Here is a 16066-nt window from a genome sequence, read left to right on the forward strand (position 1 = left end):
TGGGGAGCAATATTTTTAAAACCTATAAATTAGTATTGGGTATACAAATAGGTGTACCCTGTTTTGATGAATATAGAGATGATGCATGAATAGAGCATACTGTGAATAAATAATATAACTGGATCCAACTTTAGAAATTGGAATTGGAATAAATTGATATCTGAAAATATACAGGATATCTTATATTGATAATGGTATACATACATTCATTACAACCAGTTATACATCTAATCGTAATATTAGGTTTATGGTTTATCATGAAGAGTGTGTGAGGTTTGCTTCAAAAGTGATTATGGAAATCGAAAATAATGTGTTTGGAAAGAAGTCTCATGAAAGACCAGTCAAGAAACCTGGAGGAATACATGTGTTCTGGAGCAGGAAGTGATGGAAAGTGAAACAGATGTTTTAAATTTTGAAATTTTGGATGAAATATTTATCCAATGATGTGCATAAACTGAAGAAATAGTAGTGTACCAGTGTTGAATAAAAATGAACGTCAAAATACACATCATGTCCCATAGTAATCTACTAGCCTTGATGTTAAACTGGGTAAGTGACTGTAGAAATATTAGAATTTGTATGCACCTTTCACTGAAGGTAGTTCTCAGTTCTAGGAAACATATATGTATTTCAGGTGAGTGAATATTTCTGAGAATAATCTTGTGATAAGTGGACTATAAATCCACATATATGAATATGAATGTATTTACGGAGTGTATAATAAGACATATATTTCATATTTTGAAAAATCTAGAATATATATATATATACACACACACACATGCACACACACAAAACACACACAGACATTAAAAATTAGGAATATATATGCAAATCGAAATTCATGGTGAAATGTAAATCGTCCACAGGTCCAAAATTTTTAATTTTACTGAACATGGATTTATGAATAATGTTGTTCAACTACGAAGGTCACCCATAAGTTGAATTTTAATATCCAACAGGGTTTATGAGGAGTGATCTCTTCTTATAATTTGTATCTGCCAAGTCAGCCACCTCACAAGAATGTACATGTGATACCAGGTAGGATTCTACATGTGCATATAAAAATACATGTTCTCAATAGGCAACAGAGAAAGGGAGACAGGAATTCACATATTTATTAACTTTAAAAACACATGGAGATCTATTTCAATTAAAAATTAACTAGATTTTTAACACCTACCCTACATAATGCAAATAGCAACAACAACTATACATCATGCCTCCACTGAACTGCTTGTATTTCTATTCTGTTTGGTTTATTTTTCTCCATCATATTAGGATTAATAGTCAGAGTCTAGTAGTTTATGAGTTAGTTTCAGGGATTCAGTATTTCGAATGGAAATTTGGAAAATGAATCTAATGTGTATGCAAACATGTGCTACACAAATATGTTCCCACTCTCATCCACAACAATGCCTTGACATTACCTTCGCCCCAAGTAAGACACAATTAGAGGAGAAGAGTTAGAAAATCTGTGAATGCATATCTGGAATGGAATACGCTCAGGAGTTCACAATCTTGGAGGTGGTAGAGCAGTTTTCAAAAGTAAGGGACATGGTAACCACTCCACAAACATGGAGCTCTGCTGGCCTAAAGACTTCTTGAGAAACTGCCTCTGAGTTTGGGCACTTGAAATATATTTGTTGTCAGGAGCTTTAGCTTCCTTTCTAGTGAGATCATCAAAGCTGGGTCTGCATCTATGTGACCTGGAGGACATGGATTCTTATTTTACAATGAACATGAGGCAGCAGTGCTGAATTCTCTCTTTGTAGGTAAACTGTGCCCACTGGGTGCTAAGTGTTTCCCCGTGTGGACTGTGAAGCCATTTGGTCCTCCTCCACTTTTTGTCGTGGTTTTTGCTGCTGAACTGGAACTTTGGTATTTGCTTTACAAAATACAACAATTTCAACTGGGAAACAGTGCTGGAGAGAGTTCTGCCTCATGTGGTGGGTCAGGGTCTGCAGCAGAATGCACCATCCAGGCTTCTTTCTCACATAGCTTGCACCCTTGACCATATCAACCTGATTCTGAACATTGCCCTGAAACCTCTCCATATAACAAGATGCCTTTACAAATAAGGGTCTACTGGCTGCACCATGTCAGTCACAAGCTATTTGGAAACCAATGGCCGAACCACATGGTCCCACCACAGATATTTTATCACACACCAGCCCAACACTGCTCTAGGCCCACTACTCAGCAGGCGCCAACTTACTGACATCTCTGTTATACATTATTTTCATAAAACCCCGTCAATCAAGGCAGTCTCTGCTATACTCATAATCAGCAACAGGACATCCAAAAATTCTCCAGTGCCGCCTGGTCATGGTAATTTCAAAAATTTCATGGTGTTTATCTTGCCATTTTTCAAGGATGAAGTTGGAGGCACTCTGGGATTCAAAAACCATTAAGTGTTGAGGAAGCTCTTTTGAGTGAAACTCTGGAGAAATCTCATAAACAAGGCTTCCCAGAGAGTGGACAAAAGGCCTCATGAAGCCAGGCCAATTGAGGTCTACAATGTGAGCTCCATGTGTGTTTTGACTCTCAACTATGGCTGCCAAGTCTTTAAGAATAAAATCATGGGATATCTTGGCTGAGATTTCAAGTGCTCTGTGGAAAGCCACCCTGAGCCTTGACCTCAGTTTATAAGGGCGACTCTCATGCGTGGCCTCCTAAAATCCCAACTCAACTCATGGCAATACTTCTCTGAGATCAGTTCCAGAACTCAGTGTCTAAGGGGATTCACACCAGAGTTCAAGCCCAGGTGGACCCAGTCATCTCTTCCAGTCACCACACAAATGACCACAATTTAAACCAAAACACTCCCACATGGCCCTCATCTTCTTCCATATAGACACTCATCATAACCTCTAGCTGGAGGTTTCTATGAGGGGCGCTGGACAAGACAGTGTCCAAAATAAGTTCCCTTGCCTGTCATTTGCCTAAAGTCAGGGTGGCCTGGACACCCTTCCTGTGACGAGGAGTGATCAAATAGGCCTACCATTAATACTGTTCTGCTTCTCCAATTTGAGGCCTACTGACTGTGGGGTTTAGATTCTTCATGTGGATTGGGGTCATGAGAAAACCGAAGCACCAATGGGCTGGACTATGCAGGGCTTTGAAGAACTAATTTGACCCAAAGGATTCCTATTCTCACTTGATGGAGTTCAGGAACTTTACAGAGGATGGCGAGAGACTTCATCCATAATGAATGCTCTTTTGGTCATTTTGGTTTTGGATGCCCACATGGCATCTTTCTTTAGAACCATCAGCTGCTGAGAATTTAAGCGACAGCCTCCCACAGGGCCAACAGGCTGATTCAGACACATCCCTTTCGAAATCAATTACTCAAAAAGGGACAGGTGATGGCCATTGATTTCCATTAGAGAACTGTTTTATTCAGGCTTCACAAAGGGGTGGCCTTAGGCAAAGACCTTCCTGACATTCAGTGCTATAGAACAACAGGTAAGCAAAAAGCCCAAAGCAGGGTTTCTCCACTGCGAATTTCTGGTCACACTGATGTCTGAGTTTTCTGAGATTCTCGCCATTCCCTTCAGCTATCCAGTACATGGCCATGTCACAGAGCTTGGAGGGGGTACATATCTTGGTCACAAAACCATGATCCTATTCTGGAGAGTGGTCAGAATTCAGAATGAAAACAGAAACATAGGAAGGTAGCAGGTCTTGCCCATCAATAAGGCAAGCCTCCGTCCTTTCATAAATTGGGCAGGATGAGTGTTGGTAAGCTTTTTCCAAGACAGGGCACATCCATTGATGCATTTTCTATTGTAATGTCTACAACCACGGAAACAGTGGGATACACAGACATAGAAACACTCGCCTTGTCAAATGACTTTCTAGAAACAGACCATTCCAAACAAAAGAAACCGCTTTTCCTACCTATTCTCAGAACATGAGACAAAACCACAAACCCACACTCATTCCCATAAAGGCACCTCCTTCCCTCAAGTAGGTCTGGCACTATCTGGAGTCTCCTCTGCCTGGTTGGCCATACTTTGTTTCCACGAAATGGCCTGTTTGTTCTCAAATCTGGACTCCTTGGCCCACTCTGTGAAGTTATCAGGAGCCAGTGGTAAGCCACTACCTGCTTTCTCAGGAAAGACCCCTCTTCAGAATTTTCCTGGAATTTGGCCATCCTCACATCTGTAGGTACCAAGAAAGACTGACTCTCTCCATGATAAATCCAAAACAAGTGAGACCTCTGTGACTGTCACTGGGCCTGGCTCTGAATGCCTGGTTTCCGGGATCCCAAGTTCAGAGAGTTCCATCACCAAAGAAGTGAAGTAGGTCACTTCCCTCATGAACTGAATGAGCTCACAGCCTTGGCAACCACTTTGTCCTAACAATTTCTTCCTTGGGTCCCATGAGATGGAGGCTGCCCCTACTTCCTCTGACACTTTCACAAGTTTAAATGGTATATCAACCATAGGTACCAGGGGAAAGATCTCCACACAGGCCTGGTTTGGTCCATTTGCTCTACATTAAAAAGAGAGAGGCTGATTCAGACAAATTCCTTCATCCTGACCAGGTTGTTTGCCATGGAAATGACTTTTGCTCTCTCGGGTCCTTCATAGCAGTCTACATCTTCTTCAGGGATTATTTCTGCATGGATCTTTGAGATTCTCAGCAAGTGGAAGATCTCCTACATTCCTGTATTGTAAGACCAAGTCTGTCCCTGCACTGCTGTAAAGTTAGATTTAGGGAACAGTGAATGGTTAATAACATGTTCGATTTGGGTTAGGAATCATTCTGCAAGATGAATAATGGTATAGGGAAACTGAGATATATAGAATATATAGGTGAAATATAAGTATGGAAACAGAAATATAGGGAAGATCTGAAGCCAAGTAGGGCATTGGGGCCTTGAGTGGGATACTTAGCTTTTAATTACATTCTGCACAGATGTCTCAGATAAATCGATATACAATGAAATAGGATCTTGTACCTTGGATGATGGAATAACAAGCAGAACATCCAGTCAAAATGGGATAGTCCGTAGGATTAGCAAGATAATCATTAGGTTTAGAAAGAAGAGTGAGTATAGAATTTGTACCAAAAGTTGTTTTTTTTAAAAATTAATTTTTATTGTAGGTTGTTCAAAACATTACATAGTTTTTGATATATCATATTTCACACTTTGATTCAAGTGGGATATGAGCTCCCATTTTTACCCCATATACAGATTGCAGAATCACATCAGTTGCACATCCATTGATTTACATATTGCCATTCTGGTGTCTGTTGTATTCTGCTGCCTTTCCTATCCTCTACTATCCCCCCCACCCCCTCCCCTCCCCTCTTCTCTCTCTACCCATCTCTACTGTAATTCATTTCTCCCGCTTATATTTTTCCTCCTTTCCCCTCACTTCCTCTTGTATGTAATTTTGTATACCCCTGAGGGTCTCCTTCCATTTACATGCAATTTCCCTTCTCTCTCCCTTTTCCTCCCACCTCTCATCCCTGTTTAATGTTAATCTTCTTCTCATGCTCTTCATCCCTACTCTGTTCTTAGTTACTCTCCTTATATCAAAGAAGACATTTGCCATTTGTTTTTAAGGGATTGGCTAGCTTCACTTAGCATAATCTGCTCTAATGCCATCCATTTCCCTCCAAATTCTATGATTTTGTCATTTCTTAATGCAGAGTAAAACTCCATTGTGTATAAATGCCACATTTTTTTTATCCATTCGTCTATTGAAGGGCATATAGGTTGGTTCCACAGTCCTGCTTTTGTGAATTGTGCTGCAATGAACATGAATGTAGCAGCGTCCCTATAGTGTGCTCTTTTTAGGTCTTTAGGGAATAGACCGAGTAGGGGAATAGCTGGATCAAACGGTGGTTCCACTCCAAGCTTTCCAAGAAATCTCCATACTGCTTTCCAAATTGGCTGCAACAATTTGCAGTCCCACCAGCAATGTACAAGGGTACCCTTTTCCCCAAATCCTCGCCAGCACTTGTTGTTGTTTGACTTCCTAATGACTGCCAATCTTACTGGAGTGAGATGGTATCTTAGGGTGGTTATGATTTGCATTTCTCTGAGTGCTAGAGATGGTGAGCATTTTTTCATATACTTGTTCATTGATTGTATGTCCTCCTCTGAGAAATTTCTCTTCAGGTCTTGGCCCATTTGTTCATTGGGTTATTTGTTATCTCATTGTCTAATTTTTTTAGTTCTTTGTATATTCTGGATATTAGGGCTCTGTCTGAAGTGTGAGGAGTAAAGATTTGTTCCCAGGACGTAGGCTCCCTATTTACCTCTCTTACTGTTTCTTTTGCTGAGAAAAAACTTTTTAGTTTGAGTAAGTCCCATTTGTTGATTCTAGTTATTAACTGTTGTGCTGTGGGTGTCCTATTGAGGAATTTGGAGCCCTACCCCAAAGTATGTAGATCATAGCCAACTTTTTCTTCTATCAGACGCCATGTCTCTGATTTGATATCAAGTTTCTTGATCCATTTTGAGTTAACTTTTGTGCATGACGAGAGAAAGGGATTCAGTTTCATTTTGTTGCATATGGATTTCCAGTTTTCCCAACACCATTTGTTGAAGATGCTATCTTTCCTCCATTGCATGCTTTAGCCCCTTTATCGAATATAAGATATTTGTAGTTGTGGATTGGTTTCTGTGTCCTCTATTCTGTACCATTGGTCCACCCGCCTGTTTTGGTACCGGTACCATGCTGTTTTTTTTTACTATTGCTCTGTAGTATAGTTTGAAGTCTGGAAAAGCTATACCGCCTGATTCACACTTCCTGCTTAGCATTGTTTTTGCTATTCTGGGTCTTTTATTTTTCCATATGAATTTCATGATTGCTTTCTCTATTTCTACAAGAAATGCAGTTGGGATTTTGATTGGCATTGCATTAAACCTATAGAGAACTTTTGGTAATATCGCCATTTTGATGATGTTAGTTCTACCTATCCATGAACAGGGTATATTTTTCCATCTTCTAAGATCTTCTTCTATTTCTCTCTTTAGGGTTCTGTAGTTTTCATTGTATAAGTCTTTCACCTCTTTTGTTAGGTTGATTCCCAAGTATTTTATTTTTTTTGAGGATATTGTGAATGGGGTGGTTGTCCTCATTTCCATTTTAGAGGATTTGTCGCTGATATACAGGAATGCCTTTGATTTATGCGTGTTGATTTTATATCCTGCCACTTTGCTGAATTCATTTATTAGCTCTAATAGTTTCTTTGTAGACCCTTTTGGGTCTGCTAGGTATAGAATCATGTCATGTGCAAATAGTGATAATTTGAGTTCTTCTTTTCCTATTTTTATGCCTTTAATTTCTTTCGTCTGTCTAATTGCTCTGGCCAGTGATTCGAGAACTATGTTGAACAGAAGTGGTGAGAGAGGGCATCCCTGTCTTGTTCCAGATTTTAGAGGGAATGCCTTCAGTTTTTCTCCATTCAGAATGATGCTAGCCTGAGGCTTAGCATAGATTGCTTTTACAATGTTGAGGTATGTTCCTGTTATCCCTAGTTTTTCTAGAGTTTTGAACATAAAGGGATGCTGTACTTTGTTGAATGCTTTTTCTGCATCTATCGAGATGATCATATGGTTCTTATTTTCAAGCCTATTGATGTGGTGAATAACATTTTTTGATTTCCGTATATTGAAACAACCTTGCATCCCAGGGATAAATCCTACCTGATCATGGTGCACAATTTTTTTGATATGTTTTTGTTTCCGGTTCGCCAGAAGTTTATTGAGGATTTTTGCATCTAGGTTCATTAGAGATATTGGTCTGTAGTTTTCTTTCTTTGAAGTGTCTTTGTCTGGTTTAGGAATCAGGGTGATGTTGGCCTCATTGAATGAATTTGGAAGTTCTCCCTCTTTTTCTATTTCCTGAAATAGCTTGAAAAGTATTGGTATTAGTTCCTCTTTAAAGGTTTTGTAAAACTCTGCTGTATACCCATCCGGTCCTGGGCTTTTCTTAGTTCGTAGTCTTTTGATGGTTTCTTCTATTTCCTCAATTGATATTGGTCTGTTTAGGTTGTCAATATCCTCCTGACTCAATCTGGGCAAATCATATGACTTAAGAAATTTATTGATGCCTTCACTATCTTCTATTTTATTGGAGTATAAGGATTCAAAATAATTTCTGATAATCTTCTGTATTTCTAAATTGTCTGTTGTGATATTGCCTTTTTCATCCCGTATGCTAGTAATTTGAGTTCTCTCTCTTCTTCTCTTCATTAGCGTGGCAAAGGTCTGTCGATTTTATTTATTTTTTCAAAGAACCAACTTTTCGTTTTGTCAATTTTTTCAATTGTTTCTTTTGTTTTGATTTCATTAATTTCAGCTCTGATTTTAATTATTTATTGCCTTCTACTTCTTTTGCTGTTGTTTTGCTCTTCTTATTCTAGGATTTTGAGTTGAAGTATTAGATCATTTATTTGTTGTTTTTTTCTTTTTTTAAGGAATGAACTCCAAGCAATAAATTTTCCTCTTAGAACTGCTTTCAATGTGTCCCATATATTCCAATATGTTGTGTCTGTGTTTTCATTTATCTCTATGATTTTTTTAATTTCCTCCTTGATGTCTTCTCTAACCCATTGATCATTCAGTAACCTATTGTTCATTCTCCAAGTGATGCATGATTTTTCCTTCCTTCTTTTATCGTTGATTTTCAATTTCATTCCATTATGATCAGATAAGATGCATGGTATTATCTCTACTCCTTTATATTGTCTAAGAGTTGCCCTGTGACATAATATATGATCTATTTTTGAGAAGGATCCATGTGCTGCTGAGAAAAAAGTGTAACTGCTTGATCTTGGGTGGTATATTCTATATATGTCATTTAAGTGTAGGTTATTAATTATGTTATTGTGTTCTATAGTTTCCTTATTCAACTTTTGTTTGGAAGATCTGTCCAGTGGTGAGAAAGGTGTGTAGAAATATGCCTTTAACTTGTTTCTTTTTTAAATAAGACATTTTTTGGGAAAAATCCAGTTTGAAATATAGCAACACTTTTTTGGCAAGGCAATAACCAAAATCTAAAACAGCATAAGCTACATGTCCAAATGTAAATGGCATTGAATAAACCTCAATATTTTTTTTTCTTTTTTTGGTGGTGCATGACATACTGAACACAAGATAGAATGTCTCAACATTTTGAAATTATAATTTAAACCTTAAGGGTAAAAGCTGAAAAACTGCTGAGTTCTTGTTAGATATTAAATGCACCTTTCCCTGTTTCCCCCAAATAAAATCAGAATTTATTATTTAATCACACCTCAAAGTTTGAGTTTTCTCTTGATACAAAGCAACCACTACATACACATTAAATACTTATTTGTTAATTTAATAATTTTTCCCTGGATCATCCAACGCACAATGCACATGACTCCAAAGACTAAAATTTGGGGCTAGTGTACATGAACTGAAAAATCACAACTCCAAACTTCAAAACTAGTTCTTAAAATTATTTATAGGACACTCAGATTATTTTTATTTCTCAACAAGATGTTGCACTGTCATTTGATTATCAGTCTACCTCAGCACAAAAAAATTACAGATGCCAATTTGAGGGACTAAAAAAATTCAAAAGTACTAGATTTAACAGCTAAGTAAGATCATTACAAACAAGTTTGTTTACATTCTGCTGAAAACCCCTGAATGGTCTAAGCACCTAACAAAATCTACCAGGCTCCAAGGACCATATCAGGTTAAATGATGGCACCACTTTTTAAAAGGAGCCAATTACTTTAGCTAAGTCATTCAGAGCCCAAAATCTGAAGAATGACCAAAATCAAATCTTTATTTTTATAACTGTATAAATGTGATCCAAATGTGTCCACCACTAGTTTTTCCAAAAGAAACATGCTATAAATATGCAAACTACATTTGCTCACTGATGTGTGTATGGACTTCCTAGATGTCTCATTGGGCTAATTACAGACCACTCACAGTAATATATTTTTAGTATTAAAGTGTAGCATGATGTTAAGCCATTTTAGCTTTTACACATACATGTTGCACTTCTGGCTGATAATGGAGAAAAATTTGCAGCATTACACTGTTGAGCTAGGTTGCATCCATTCTTTTAAATGGCGTCAATATCAATGTCATCATCCTTGTTGTCAGACTTCACAGTTTCAACTTTCGGTACACTGGCAGTCTTTGAGTACACCACCTCAATGTTCTCATCTTCATCTTCTTCTTCACCACCAGAAGATTCTTCCTCTGCTTCCTTCAACCACTTTATAAATGGTTCTGCTTTGACACGAATCTCTTTGGCAAGTTCTTTTGATACATATTTCTTAGAGGACTTTTCCAACCAGCTGATGATGACCTCCTCTTCTAAAAGGTCTGCGTCATACATTTCCTACAAGATATGTGCAATCTTAGAGAGGAGCTGAGCTTGATGCATTGCCACCACACACTCCAAACCATGAAGAAGGTATCGTTGAGCTTTTTTGTTATTGTGACAAAATCATAAGAAATGGCACCTGTATTTCTTAATCTGTTCTCTAATTTTCTCATTAAAAAGAACTTCAGTTAGAACAAGAGGGCCCATGGCTTTTACATAAAGCCTTTCTGCTTCTGCGACAATTTCTTTGTCTGATGAGTCAATGATACCCTCTTCTTTTTTTTCTTAACAAAATCAAACAGAATATTGACACGCTCTTCTACAGTTCTTTCCAAATCATCACTGAGTGTCAGAACTTTTGCGTGGTCACTAATTTCATCCATTCTAAGCCTCTGAGCTTCTTCAGTTGAATCCTCTCTCCAATCATCATCCTCCTCTTCTTCCACAGCATGTGGAGGAGGACTGATTTCATTTGGTGGTGGTGGTGGTGGTGTCTCACTGCTGGATACAGAACCATTTTCCTTGTCTTTGCCCTTTCTATTTTTCTTTTCCTTTTCTTTCTTTCCTGGATCACTGTCACTATTCTCAGGTGGGTTTTTGAGAATAAATGTGCAGAGTTTATGATGTGTGTCAAGCATGCCTCGGTAGCCACAGGCTTTACAAGAATTACCTATTGTTTGCTTCTTTGGATTGACATGCATTTCTGTTTCAGGATTCTCACACTCAGGACAGAGAACAAATTTTTTAATGAATCCATCCAACATGTCTTGCAGCTTATTCGCCTCATGAGATCCATTGACAATGTAACGGTCATTCTTAACAACAAACTGGGTCTGTGCTCCCAGCTCACAACCAAAATATTTGGTGGGATACGCTGGAGGCCGATTAAGCGCCTTTGCAACGTCAACCATGTTGACTATAACTGTCTTGATTCCATTTCCTTTGCCCTCAACCTTGGCAATCAGATGGGGCATCTTGTAGCGATAGAACTGGTCTGACACGCTGCGGTTGACGTTGACAGACATTTTGGCTTATTAGTGAATTTATCAATAAGATGAAGAGATCTTTATTGCAACTTTTTGGTACCTTCTGTCTGGAGAAGAAGGGATGACATAAACGACTGCAAGAGTTCTCGGTCTCTGACATGAAAAAATTTTCACCGCTGAGGCTGTAAGCTCCTTGCTTGTATGCTATGTTTCCCCAATACAGGTACCAATGGCTGCGCAACAGCTCGTTTTCGTCAAATAAAGACATAAACCCAACGCGGCTCGCCCGGGACTGGGAGGAAGAGGCGCTGGAAACCGGGTCTGGAGCGGCGGCGCGGGTGAGCAGAGGGCGGCCAGGCAGGTGCCGCCGCCGAGAGCAGGAAGGGCTGTCCCAGCGACGTCCGTGTGCACACCAGCAGCGCCGAGCCTGGCAACCTCTGGAATGTTCTCGCTCTGACTACCAAAAGTTCTTTACAAATAGGGTTTCGGGTAGAGAGTGAATGTAAATGTCAGCACATGTGAAGAGTCAGTCACAATGATGAATTGTGGAAAATATGTAGGAAAGCAGATATAAATAGATATATTAGGAAATCAGCAAAAGTATAAAGTGTGTAATTTGTTTGATATTTTCAAACAGGTTGAGTTTGAATGTATAATCTTAGGAAGAAACAAATATATTGTCACAAATTGGATTGATCTTTGGGTGCATTAGGTAACCAGGACATGGATGTTTTCATTAATCCATGCTCACTTTCCATTTAGGCTTTGGTAAAATCATAAGTGTGACCTTTGCATTTTGTGTCCAGAATATTATTGTGAAAAAAAATGTATATGTAGATAAGGTGACATGAGTATTTCTTTCACCATTTTTTGTAGCAATATTTTGTAGACGTATAAATTAGTATTCAGGGTACCAATAGGTGTACCCTGTGTCTATGAATATGCAGATCATGCATGAATAGATCATACTTTGTGTAAATAATATAACTGATTCCACTTAAAATAATGCATTGAATTGATATCTGAAAACATAAAAGAAATCTCATATTGATATACAATCATTCATACCAACCAGTTATACATCTAATGGTAATATTAGGGTTATGTTTTATCCTGAAAGGTGTGTGAGTTTTGCTTCAAAAGTGATTATGCAAAGCAAAAATAATGTGTTTGGAAAGAAGTCTCATGAAAAGAATAGTCAAGAAACCTGGAGGAATACATGTGTTCTGAAGCAGGAAGTGATTGAACGTGAAACACATGCCTATAAATTTGCGAAATATTGGATGAAATATATATTGTATGATGTGCATTAACTGCAGAAATAGTAATGTACCAGTGTTGAATAAAAATGAACATCAAAATACACATCATGTCCCATAGAAATCTACTTGCATTGATGTTAATCTGGGTCAGTTACTGTAGAATTTTTAGGATATTGATGCACCATTCACTGAAGTTAGTTTTCAGTACTAGGAAAAAAAAGTATGTATTTCAGGCGGATGAATATTTCTGAGAATAATCTAGTGAAAATTTGATTATAAATCAACATAAATCACAAAATATATTAAACACAAAACACACACAGACATTAAAATGTAGCAATATATATGCCAATTTAAATTCATCTTGAAATATATATCATCCACTGATCCAAAACTATTTATTTAATGAACTTGGATTTATGTATAATGTTGTTCAGCTAGGAAGCTCCCCAAATAGATTGAATTTACTTTTCCAACAGTGTTTAGGAGGAGTGATATTCTAAATGTGTATGCAAATATGTGCTACACAAAAATCTTCCCACTCTCATCCAGGACAATGCCTTTATATTACCTTCACCCCAAGTAAGACGCAATTGGAGGAGAAGAGTTCGAAAATCTGTGTATACATATCTGGAATGTAAAATGCTCAGGAGTTCACAACCTTGCATGTTGCAGAGGAGTTTCCAAAAGTAAGGGACAGGCTTGATAGACCCAACCTGATCTTTTATTAAAATTGGAAGCCATCTTGCCAGAAAGCCGTGAAAAGATAATTTTGGCTTTACTATAAATTACTGCAAATTCTGAACCTGCTTGGAATGTCTGCCCGTGCCTTGAACTCATCCATGCCTGGCTCTCTGACCAGATAACAGCGCTCTCTGAAACATAAGTGACACCTCATAAATATTTTCCTTCCCAGGCCAGACAACGACCCTCTCTGAGGCTCTAATGGTCCTCATAATTTCTGATGTTGGGGCCAGCAAAAAAAATGTGAACTACCATTAGTGTGATGTTTTCAAAGTTCTGTTATCTGTAAGCCCCTTTTGTGTAACTTTCTGGGCTATATAGCTGGGATGCAGGAAAGGTGGTGTTGCTGTCTTGTTCCCGCCATTTTGGGATGGAGAGGCAGCCCAGCGAGTTTTAATAATAAGCTTGCCTTAATTTGATTTTAATTGGAGTCAGTGGTCTTTTCTTGTGTCCTGGCCTAACATTTTGGAGTTCCCCTGTGAGATGACGCTGCCCGACCCGATCACAAGACCAGACTTCTGAAAATTCTGAAGCTGTCCTTCCCTCCATGGCACCGGGCTGGAGAGCCACTCTAGAGGGTGCACAACTTGAGATGTTACAAGGCCTTGGGGTGAGCCTTCAGTCTGGGGAGCACTGCAGTGAACCACCGCACTAAAACTATTAGCAAGCACCTGGTAGAGGAGGCCTCCATAGGTAAGTGACGCCTTTATAACATCTGATATCTGGTTAAGGGAGATCTTTTCTGATGACAGAGAGGTGGCCTGGGGAGGCTCACATTCACTCCTGTCCAGGACAGTAATGACAATCGTTCTGTCCTCTGTTCTGTTCTGTAGGGAATTCCTCTGGAAGGGTAGAGAGGTGCTGAGGGGCACGCACAAGCTCCTACCCCGGAGCTTTAGCATGACGTTGCATTGCTCCTCTGTTTTTCTGTTTCTTCACCGGGTTTCTGTTTCTTTGTGTTTTGTTCTGTGTTCTATATGTTTTTTGTTTGTTTGTTTTTGTGCGTTTTTTTGTGTGATTTCTGTGGTAAAATCTAAAGGATATTGGACGTGAAAATAGGTAACAAAGCAAGTAAGCCTGACACCCCTTTGGACTGTGTTTTAAGGAACTGCAATGAACTTTACCACCCTTTGTTAAGCAAGATGAGAGAAGCCCCTAGCTGGCTGCCTGGAGCACACCCACTCCAGATGGCAATGCCTGCTAGGGAACGAAGAACTGAGTATATCCCAGGTTAACAAGTGAAACTCCTTTAAAACCTCTGGTCCCTCCAGATCAAGAGAGTCACAACCTTTGGGCAGAGTCCCCTTGTTTTTTCTTTGTTAGCAAAGCAATAAACCTCCCGTTTTATTTTTCTCAAAACCCTGTCCTCATTATTAAATTGGCTTTAATTGGCTTCAAGTTCAGGAACCGAACTTTATGTTAAAAATTTTGATACCCCCCCCATCCCAGATCTTTTCAAGAGCTGACTACTGAAATGTTAGGAAATGGAGCATGCTTGGGGTGGAACCGAAACAGAAGAGCTAATCCTGTAAGTAAAAGGAGGGACTGAGGGACTCCCAGCATCTGCCAAAGCCCTGTTGCTTCAGGGAATTCCCTCCTTCATCCCCTGCACTGTAAAGATTATGCCACCTCTGTCCTCTTAAAAAAAGAGAAAAAGAAAAAGGGGACACTAAATGCAGTAAAGTCACCATGGAGACCCTTGGTTTTACATTTCAGGTTGCTCCTCTGTGAAAACATCTGGGCCCCTTGTGGGGACATCTGTGGTGCCACTGGTGTAGGAGATTTTTCTCTAATCTGCTCTGTTGTAAAGGCTTCTGTCTGTCAGACATAGTCTGGAGTTCCTTTGTTTCTGTCTTGTGCCTTTTTTCTGGCCCTTTAAGACATGTGAAATAATGTGTTGATATTATAAATTGATTTTTGAGAATGATCTTAGCTGAATGTGTGTCTAAATGATGATGTTTCATTGTAACAATCTGGTATCTGAATGGATTTTTGAAGCATTGCACAATCTTTCAGTTAAAAGTCGGGTTTAGGTAATTGTTTAGTTTATGATTTCAGATAATTTATGCCAAAGAACTTAAATACTTAGGATGGAAAACTAAAGAACTCTACTTCCCAGTTGGCAAGTAATTTCCCAATCATTCAGTCTTTTTTTCACGAATTTTGAATTGGGTAGCCTGGGAAAATGTCACTGTGTGTGCCAGTGCATTAATTTGGACAAGGATACTGAATCATAGTATGGTATCTGTTGACAAAACAACTTGTAATTATATAAAATTTTGTGAATTGTATTTTAAACTTGTATCATAATTTTCAACATCCTAACCAGAAAATAATGGTTAAAATGCCTTAGGCCTGAGGTGTCTGCTCAGAATAGCCATTTTTTCCTGCTCCTTCCAGACCTCAGCCAGGACTTATTTTCAAATGCAAATGAAAGAAGCCTGTAAACTCAAAAGAAGACTGATATGAGGCCTAAGAAGAAAAAAGGTATATTGTGTGGTATTTACTAATTACTGGCCAGTCATTTTATCTAGGACTCATTATTTTTTCCATAGATTCTTTATTTATTTTTTGAGCTCCTGATTTTGATCCTTCAGACCTAGGTTAATGTTTTTCTGATCAGTTCTATCTTTGACCAACTGTGGAATTTTTAAAACATTGCAATGGAGATTTCACCTGTTAAAAGCTACAAGGCCTTCACTATTATTATGTGTGCACACTTTTGTTATGTGTT

General features: G+C 38.6%; 1 pseudogene; it reads right to left on the reverse strand.

Annotated features, from left to right (window-relative positions):
- Positions 1-10057: 10057 nt before the first annotated feature.
- On the reverse strand, positions 10058-11365 carry LOC143386681 (eukaryotic translation initiation factor 5 pseudogene; annotated as a pseudogene).
- Between the last annotated feature and the right edge of the window lie 4701 nt (positions 11366-16066).

The sequence above is a fragment of the Callospermophilus lateralis genome, unplaced genomic scaffold (assembly GCF_048772815.1).
Source record: "Callospermophilus lateralis isolate mCalLat2 unplaced genomic scaffold, mCalLat2.hap1 Scaffold_73, whole genome shotgun sequence".
NCBI lineage: Eukaryota > Metazoa > Chordata > Mammalia > Rodentia > Sciuridae > Callospermophilus > Callospermophilus lateralis.